Genomic DNA, 10,751 nt, shown 5'->3' with positions numbered 1-10,751 from the left:
TTGTTATACAATAATAAAATGTTGGGAGAAATGCATGTTTCAATTTATAATAGTTCAGTATAGGGTAAGGTAAGGTAAAGTTTTTTTAAAAAAACAAATCAAAAATAGTTTAAATAAAAAGTTTTAAATTTTAATAAAATTATTTGTAGATTTCTGAAAAAATAAGAAGACCGGACAATTTACCAAATTTTTATGACAACTGACGAGAATTTGAATTTGAATTTTTTTATTATCTACTCGTTTAAAACCTATCTAATACAACTTTATAATATTACTTAAAAAAATAGGGCCAGGGGGTAATGGGTGTTTTTTCGGTTAGGTTAGGTGGCGCCGGTCATTAGTTAGGCTGCCCCTGCGGATGAAGTCCCATCACATATCCCATTGTTCGTTATGTTAATATAATATTATATATACATAAAACATAATATATTAAGTTATCAAATATTATTGTTGTCATTATCATAACTTTTTTTTAAAAAATGTATTTTGATAATTTTTGTAGTAATAATATTATATATAATTTTTTTATTCTTTTTTTAAATCGTCAAATATTATAGACATTTTCACTATAAACTTTTTTTAAGTGGCCCTTTTGTCGGTGACTGGAAAATGTAAACAAGCAATTTTCATTATTTCACACATGCAGCAATGCATCAATATTGATTTAAAATTTTAACCAAATATTATAATCTAATGAAACAATTTATTCAAAAAAGTTCAAAATATAATATATAATATCAACAATTGCCAATTAACATTACCTAATATTTATTTATTTTTATAAATCGACTTTAACGCTATGAGATTTATTAGCTTATGAGATATAAATATTTAAAGTTTAGATGAGCGGAGTAGATGGACATTAAGCGTGGTAACCCCGTATACCACTCCACAATATTTTCAAAAACAATTACACTTTTTGAAATAATGAGTATTCAATTTTAAACAAATCACCCTGTATGGACTCTCGGATAAACGCAAAGTTTAAAAACTAAAAGGGCTATACCTACTTTTTGTCATAATATCTACGTATAAAAAAATTTCAGTTGGGGCTAAGGTGAATTAAATATTATAATATTATTATAGCTACTACTCTTTATATTATAACAACTAAAACTAAAAATAACAAATTTAGTTATTTTCTTGTAATTTAAAAATATTATTCATGGGCATATGAAACTTTTAGAGTATAATATTTTCAAATGTATTTTTTTGGGCAAAACTGAATTTAACTAACTGTTGTAAGTTACTTTATAATCACAATAATATCATCAACTAGGTATACTTATGCGCGTATGCATATTATATAGTCAATGTGAGTGTCACATAAGACATGTTAAACATTCATTTATTATGCTTACGGACATTATTAATATTATAGGCTGACAGACCGTTTTCGATCAAAACCATTTTTCGTATACAATAATTGTATACCACTGAATTCAAATTTACCTCCATCCATTACATTGACCCACTTTTAACCTACTGTACAGCAGAGCGACAACCACTCACCTGCTTTTTTTTGTTTAGAAATTACATTTTGTTAAGTGTTAACTAATTTAAAGGAATAAGGGATTTTACTAAAATTTCGGATGTAGGAACCGTAGAATATAATTTGCCAATCCCAACAAACTACGTTCTTACTTAATTGAATTATGTTAGTCGGAGAACTTAACTGTGTAATTTCTGTAAGCCCTTATCGTCTTATCATTACCTTACCTCTTATCGTCTGTAGGACGGATATATACCTTTGATATAAATTGTTTTTCATAGAATTTTTAATTTCGTGTACTCAAATCTACATCTTGGCAATTTTTGTTGATTTTAAAGAATATAAGTAGTAATGGGTAATCAAAAGTTTTTCCAAAACTGTGTAATCATCAATTTAATTTACAATAATTCTATAATTTAAGTTTTTTATAATTTTATTCATAGCTCTCTGATATTTGCTTATACCATATCAAAATAATTTATTTCCCGACAGTCGAAAAAATACTTTGAATGGAAAAGATTCTTTTATTTTCTATAATCAAATACCATTCTGTATTTCTGATTTTTTTTTTTTTGAACCTTGTTTTTTGGCATTACAAAATTGGAAAAGAGTGTAGTGAATTCGCTAGTTCAATACTCGTAACCTGATAAAATTATTCACATGTTATTATAAAATATCTTTCTCTAGTTAAAATATCGATAACCATTGTTGAGACTATTTAATTTGGATTTAAAAATGTCAGTTTCTTTCTTTTAAGTGTCAATATCTCCAGAATTTATATTTTGTAAATCAGTGTTCATCAATTTTGAATTTTCTATTTTTTTTAAATTAGTTTCCAAGTTGTCTAATGTGCCATTATTCATAATATAGTATTCTGATGTTATGGCTTCTAATATTAAATCAATTTTCTCTATCTCAGGAATGGTACAATTAGTTTGACTAATTAAATATAAAATATCTGCTAAGAATTCCAATATTGTTTTTGTTGATTTTAATTTTTAATTTCGTAATTTGTTTCTTAACATACAATTCCTAGCTGGTGGAGTAAATTTTTCCTTAAATATTCGTTCTATTTCATCAAAAGTCATATATTTTAAGTTTTCAATTGTTAATGACTTGTACAATCAATAAGTTGAATTCATAAATACAGTGGCAAGTAAGTTAATATTATTTGCGAAGTCCAATCATTAGCTACCACGTTAAATTACTCAAACAATTGTATACGCATTCATCGGCCGAACCGTTAAAGATATTGGGGACAAATTGTCGAGGCTTTGCCATTTATTTTTAAGTTAATTTATTTGTATTATCGATAATTTTAAATTGAAAATACATGTTGATATTGGTTTTTATTTTATTTTATAATATTGTGGACAATATATATTATGTTCTCCTTTTGAAGTTTTACTTATTATTTTTAAACTAGCATCCGAGTTAATATTTTGATTTACTTTTTCTGATTTAAATTTATATTCTTTGGTTCCTTAGTATTTGATCTGAGTATATTAAAAGATATTTTGTTGTTGGGGCAGTCGGGCCACGTATCCTGTTTTCAAAGTATGGGTAACTTTATTGTCTAATCATAAATGCGACTTCGGTTCACTTATATTTTTTTCATAAACATTTTTCCGACTTTTATTTAAATCTAATGATAACTTGTTTTCAGTAAAAGTAATATCTGCAGTACTATCATATTAAGATTACCTATATACTTACAAAAAATGTAACGAATACATTAATTCATACTTATTCTTTTTCTTTGTGCAAGGTAGACAAACTCGATCAGTGGTTGCAAATCATTTCTATAGAAATTGATGACATTAGGTAGGTACCTAAAAGCATATTGTAAAGTTGTATGAAATATTACATAATTCAGTAACAAAATAATAATTTATTTAAATAAACAAATAAGCCTTCAGACACTTAAATCATGACAAAAATATACACACAAATGACACAATTATCTTAATTTAATATGCCTAATATAATATTATTAAAGCCACTATAAATATTATATTATATTACGAGTACCTATATATTATAATATACATTTTAGAAATGATCTTTTAAAAATACAAAATAATAATAATAATATTGAATTATTCAGTTTTGCTGATGACACAGCTATTTAAGTTACTGACAACTGACAAATCAATCGATAATTTATTTAATGAATCAAATAAAGTCCTAAATAATGTGTATTCTTGGTTCTGTAAAAATAAATCAAAATTAAATTTATCTAAATCTTAATTTATTCGTTTTGAAATAAATTCATCTAATATTCTTATAAATTACAATTGAACCGTCCATTAGTTGAAATTTTATCCAATTTTAATTGTTTATGCCCTACAAATTGTATTAATATTGAAAAAAGTACAAGAAATAAAATATCTAGGGTTAGATTTAGATTTTAAATTAAAATGGGATAAGCATATTATTTGAATTAACAATAAATTACTCAAATCTTTCTATATTTTCAAAGAAGCTAGATAATATCTATTTATTAATTTCCTATACAATAATTATATATTATTTAACTTTAGTTCAATCCTTTTATTCATATATGGTTTATCTATTTTGGGAGGAACTTTTAACAATCATTTAAATAAACTTAATATTACTATAAGTTGTATCATACAATTTTTATTTTTATTTAGTCTACATATTTTTAACTAGTACAGCAATAATATTTAAAGAACAAAATCTGAAAAATCTGAAATTTATTCATAATTTCTCTGTTTTAATCCAGCTATATAAATATAAACACTTCTGCTTTTGATTATGAGCACAAACCTGTATTTAAATATAATATTAATATACGTTTACCAAATTGTGCGAAAGTTTATGAATAAAATATAGTGTTATATTGGTCTGAAATTATGTTCAACTTTTAATAATAATATGAATAATTGTAATAATTATTATTATTTTTAATTACTACTTAATTTCTAAACGTACGAATTTGCTGATTTTGACAAAAGCACGTTATACACAATATTTCTGATGTTTTGGAGTTTACTGGGAGTTAATCGATGCATTAGAAAATTAGTTATGTCGTATAATAAATTTGCCTGTATTTTACACAGTTCAAATAGGCAACTTCTGCTTCGATATATTATACACACACCATCGTGCAGTTATTTTTTATTTTTAACTTAGTTAACGCCGTGGCGCTGGATTATGCCTACCAAATTTAAATTCTGACAAAATTGGTAATTTTAACTAGATGATAATATAACAATTTTAGAGTTCCCTGTTATGGTGTTGCAGGTACTTAATACAAATAATAAATTATTATTCGGAAACAATGTAGGATTTCGTATACCTATCACAATTATTGACTAAATGCATTGAAACTAAAACAAAACATATTATGATAAAATATTGAGTATTATTAAAACAAAGTCCCCTTTTCTGCCTGTATGCTTCGATCTTTAAACTTTGCAACGGATTTTGATGCGGTTTTTTTTTAATTGATAGAGTGATTCAAGAGGAAGGTTTATGTATGTATATAACATGTATAATATAGTAGAGAAACATTGTCCCCTTTTTGTACATACGTGCATATCTCGAAAAGAACTGTACTTATTTTAATACGGTTTTAAATTTTAAATCGGGTTAAGGGTGTATACAGGTTGTTTTTCAAGTCATACAGGCTATTGATAGGTAAAGGATAGCTCACACATGATTTTTTTTGGTATAGGAAAAAAGAAATATTTTTTTGTCAATCTAAATGGTTGCAATTCGTTACATATTATTATATTGAAATGATAATTAGAATAAATATGATATAAACATTTTATACAAATATATTTATTAAAAATACAAATTTTTGGCCTGGACAACGTTGGGCGGGGCAGCTAGTATTATAAGCTAGCATAGCTGCATATTCTATGGGTCAACCTCAACCGTCGACATCCGTTCGTAGGCGATTGACGTAGACGGACGAATTGTTGTACAGTACCTCTATACATTAGTACATTTTAATATAATATAATACGTAATTAGGTATTCGAATATATTGTTCGATTTTTTTAGACTTGAATATTAAACGTGTATTATTGCCGCGGACAGTCTTTTAACTGGACGAGCCCGATCAGTCCAAATCTACGTTTCACCACGCATTGTTTAATACCTACGTATAGGCACCTTTCATGCATAATATTTCCGCGTAATGCCTTATTTTTTTTTATATTTTTATTTAAATTACAACCGTGGGCCTCACTGAGAAAAACTCGTGTTTATAGGCAGGTCTGTATTTGAGGGGAGCAACGGGGAAATGTAAAAAAAAAAAATACAAGTAACCCGACGTAGGTAAATGAACAACACGTAGTATTTTGTACTGAACCATCGTTGTATGATTTTGCTTCCAGAACCTCGTGATCTTTCAAACGCCAACAAACTATGCAGTTTCAAATTAGACATTATTATAGTCATAGGTACACTTTTTAGTTTGAATATCCGCAGCGAAACAGTGTGGACAATACTTGGTGTGTTCAAAACACAGTTATGCGTTTATTATAATAACGGTATCCAATTTTAAAAGAACATAGGTAATGATATCGAAAGCACCATAGTAACGTAATATAATACCTACCTATATATTATGTTTGATATAATATTAATATTTTGGTATCTGAATGCTATGGGAAACCAAACAATAAAAAAAATATTAATAAAAACGTGAATTACTATTGTCTAAATAGGTAATAACAATTTTCACTAGAAAACTACAATCCGCAACGGTTTTGGACTTTGGTGACGTTTGAACGTGACGGTCGACGGTCATGGCGAAGCGGCCGACGTCGCGACGATTAGGGACATCGTTTTTTTTGGAAAAACCATCGGACATGTGATTAACTCCACGATATATTATTATTTATATTATTACTCTGTCCTCGTCGAAATTGTGTAGTTTTCTAAATTTAGCGACAGTCGCGAAACAACTCTCCGACCGCCTGAATGAGAGGACGTAGCTGAACTGACCGTACCCAACTGATGCAGGAACCATCCCGCAAACCGTGTGACGACTCGATGATGGTCCTCAGGAGTTCGACTAACACAGGGTCATGGACAGAACCGCGTCGGTTGAATGACCTGGGCTGGGTGCCTAGGACACAGGAGGACCTGATCTTGTTGGCGGGGCCGGGATGTCTGCTTCCGGATGTCGGTGAAACTCTGAGCACTGCGGACGCGTAACGTACATTATTATACATAATCATAATTTAGATTTAGACAGGATCATATCAAGGGGGGGGGGGTCAAAAGGAGCTGCGTAAGCAAAAATTACCATCGTAAATCTCAAAATGCATGTTATAGCACAATACCTTGTATAATTTTCCGCTTTTATTTTTATTAATTTTTTTATTTTTCCTGTTAAAAACACGCCTAAAACTATATACCAGTTACATAAAAATGTTTCATTAAAATAGGTCACGATTGTTAAAAATTAAAAAAATATTTAAACAAACAATATTGCAGTAGTGTTAGGAGGGTGGTTAAGTATGTTATAACTAGAACAAAAAATTTAAGCTTGATTAATTATTTTAAACACAATTTGCTTAGATACATATTATATACATATTACATGTTTTACCAATATATTTTATACATTTAGTCATGATTAGGTAATTTTTAATTTTGTAATGTAATAATTTTGTTTGTTTTTTGTTGTTTTTCATTAATTTGTATTTTGTATACAACTTAACTAATATGGTTGCAGCTATTGTATCCAGAAATTATTAATTATAATTGATAATATAAACCAACAAAAACAGTGGCGCCGAACCCTTTTTTTTAATCACTGCACTCTTTTTATGGATAGGTACCTACCAGGCTAGCACCCGCGTATTATTACATTCCACTTGAACATTTTTTAATTTGCCGTAAAGGAAGAGGTCAAAGTATGTCTTAACCTGAAAAAAACATTTTTAATATGATTAATTAATGTAGATACAATTTGATATATTTTGGTCAACATTTGAAGTAGGGAAATTACACATACCTATGTGGTTATTTATTTTTGATAAAATAATTACAACAAAATCGTTTTTTCAAATATTGGTAGGTATTCCCGTTTTTCGAAAAATGTTTTCCCTATAGCGATTTTTCCTATCTGGGATCATAATTATTGTTATAATTATTGTGTGTGTATTGACATAACAACGAGGAGTTTTCATCTATGTATGACAAGTACGTATATTCGTCTACGTGTTACAGTAACAATAATATTATTATTATTTCAATCGTCGCGTCGAGGTTGATATGTATATCAATATTTATTATCGGGATGACAAGTGCGTATTTCGGCTACGCGTTCCAGCTACAATAATAATATTATTATTATTATTATTATTATTATTATTATTATTATAATCAACGTATATGGAAAGTGTAAACATCTCGAACTACGTTCGAATGTCAAATAACCAAACTCTAATTACAATAATATAAATCGTGTGAAATGTGCTGAATAGTAGCATTTTTCTTTACATAATGGTATGAATACCTATAGTATATCGTATAAGTCATAGGCACAACTAGGGTTAAAATTCTGGGGATGCTACAGCCCGACTGACAAGACTATTAATTTAAAGTGACTCATAGACGGCCTATCTAAATCAACAAGGAATATTGTTGGGGAGGTAAAATCATAATCGGTGAGGGGGGGGGGGGCTATAGGTAATATAATTCCGTCGAACTGTTGCCTAATAATTATATTATAATATAGTAAACGGATAGTGGGGAATGTTAAAAAATTAAAATTATAATTAAATCTAAAAATAGTAGATGATAATATAGGTCACCAAGTTAAAATAGATTTTATTGCTAAGTCGTTTGAAAGCCGTAAATTTATAAATGCATCTCGGCGAGGCGTTCTGTTGTCGTACCGTAAAATCTTTGATTTCCGGTCAACTCGCTGAGTGCTTGTGAGTGTTGACATATTGCAATAATATATCTCAATCTTATTAATCTCAATTTTATAGTTAAGGATCGACAATTAAAAACAAGGTTTCCATAATTATTCTAAAGTTCATACTTTTATTTTCACTTTTTTTAACAGAGTTAAGCATTTATCCTACAGCTTACGAATGTTTGTTGATAGAACTTTTGCTCTATAATAATCAAATTCATATTTATTTGGCTTAATTTCCCTCAATTTTGCTGCATGATAATTGTTTTAGGCCAAGTACTTTTATCATATTATCGTGACACCCACTACCCAGTAGAAAGGTTTTAATAGTGTAAATAATATTTGCGAAATTATATAAATCAGGTATATTAAAAATATATATAAAATTGAACATACATTTTCATTTATCTTGTTCTTTATTTTTGCATTGATGAATATAACAGCATAATTATTATTAAACGTAGATTTAAAAATAAAAATGATAGAATACATATGAGGTCTATTATCCTATAGGTACATGACGATAACAGAAGTGTAATCCAATAGGTAATAACAATAATTTATTTATTCTTTAAATTGAATATAATTTTTGTTCTACTTATATATCTATATCTAGGTATGAGTAAGTATTTTACATACTATGGCCACAACTTAACCTTACTGTATGCCTACTTGAATTTATTTGAAAAGTGTTATATGTCCAGGTGATACATAAATTACAGCACGAATAAAATATGGTTTACCGTATCGTTACCTTACCGTCTATCGAGTGCTTTATCGAAAAATTAAATTAAATATCACACCAAAATTATATCGGTTGATAGAGTGGTTGATCCGCGTGTTTCTTGTGTATACTCATATATTTTTAATATTCAGTCGTTTCTGTAGTTAATTTGTTTCCTGGCGCTGTTTTTATTCTTTCCTCGATTCGCTATCCTCGTATCCTCTTCGCTTTGAATTCTGTCGATGTGTCTAATTGTGTAATAAGTTGTGCTAAAATGACGACCGCATATACCACAAGAATGCTTCACTTTGAGATGATAAGTTTTGATATGTCATAGTAGTGTACCTTTTAGAAACCCTATCGCATTGTTCCCATGTATGAATTGGGACCATGTGTGAAGCAATGTGTCTTCCTAGCCAACATTTGTACAAATAAATTTGACCACACGTGTTACACGTAAATACATCTTCTCTGGGTACGGTTTCCGAGTCTTTTTCACTGCAGTCTGAATTCAACATTATGCAACCTGCACTTTGTTGACTTTCTCGATAATGTCCTCTGTGTTTAATTTCACATGAATGACACATACATTCTTCGTTATTTCGTCCGAAATAATGTGGGCCATAGTTGACAGTTATTTCTTCGCCAGGTTTGATTTTTTTATTGGCTTTTTAACAATAGTACCATCATTTCCTAGTGACAATATATCTGTGTTGGCCTCACAATCGTGATTCAGGAAACTTGCAGGACCAAGTCACAATTTTGTTTGGCCTGTATATTTTGACTTCAAAACTGAATATTCTCATATTTGACCAAAAAAAAATCATCTTTGACAGGTGTCATTGACCCGTATAATTCTGTTATTTGGTTATCCATGTTAATGATTTTTTTAGCCACCACTTTCACGCCAAAATCTTCATCCTTCGGGTATCTATAACTAGAACTCAGCCCAAGCATTTGTTCATATTTATCTTGTTGGAATCCTAACATTTTCTTGTCACGCACGGTACAGATGGCCACTGGCGTAACTCCTGATTTATTTGTTGTGAATCCAAGTAAAGGATCCAAATATTTTCTGAGATAAATTTCGTCTACTGTGCAGAGAATTGTTGCTTTTAAATTTGATGACATTCTAAAATATTTTAATATAATAAAAAAAATTAATATAATATAAATTATTATATTTTTAATTTTCAAGTATTTTAATGTGTTTACGTTAAAGTTGATGTAATTAAAGCGAAAAACCATACTTCTAAATCTGAAGGTAGTCGCCAGGTAAATTTGAATACAAGCGCAATTGGTACACTAACCGTAAAATAAAAGAGGCACAATTGGTATAGTGACCCAATACTATCCGGTACTAGACCCGATACTACCTCCTAGGTACTTGGATACCACGAAGTGCGGGGACGGGATTCTGCTGGCCGTTATTCCCATCGGTGGCCGCAGCAGCAAAACAGGCGTCTGGCCTGTTTTATGCCTACCCAGGCCGTGGACACGTAGCTGCGCCACGTGCATCCACAGCGCGGATGTGACAGGCGCATGACCACCGGAAAAATAGACACTGTACAGTCCAGACATCCGGTTTTCCCGCTCTTCGCCAACGTTCTGTCGTCGGCCTC

This window comes from Acyrthosiphon pisum, chromosome X (assembly GCF_005508785.2).
Source record: "Acyrthosiphon pisum isolate AL4f chromosome X, pea_aphid_22Mar2018_4r6ur, whole genome shotgun sequence".
NCBI lineage: Eukaryota > Metazoa > Arthropoda > Insecta > Hemiptera > Aphididae > Acyrthosiphon > Acyrthosiphon pisum.
This window is presented reverse-complemented; position numbering follows the sequence as displayed.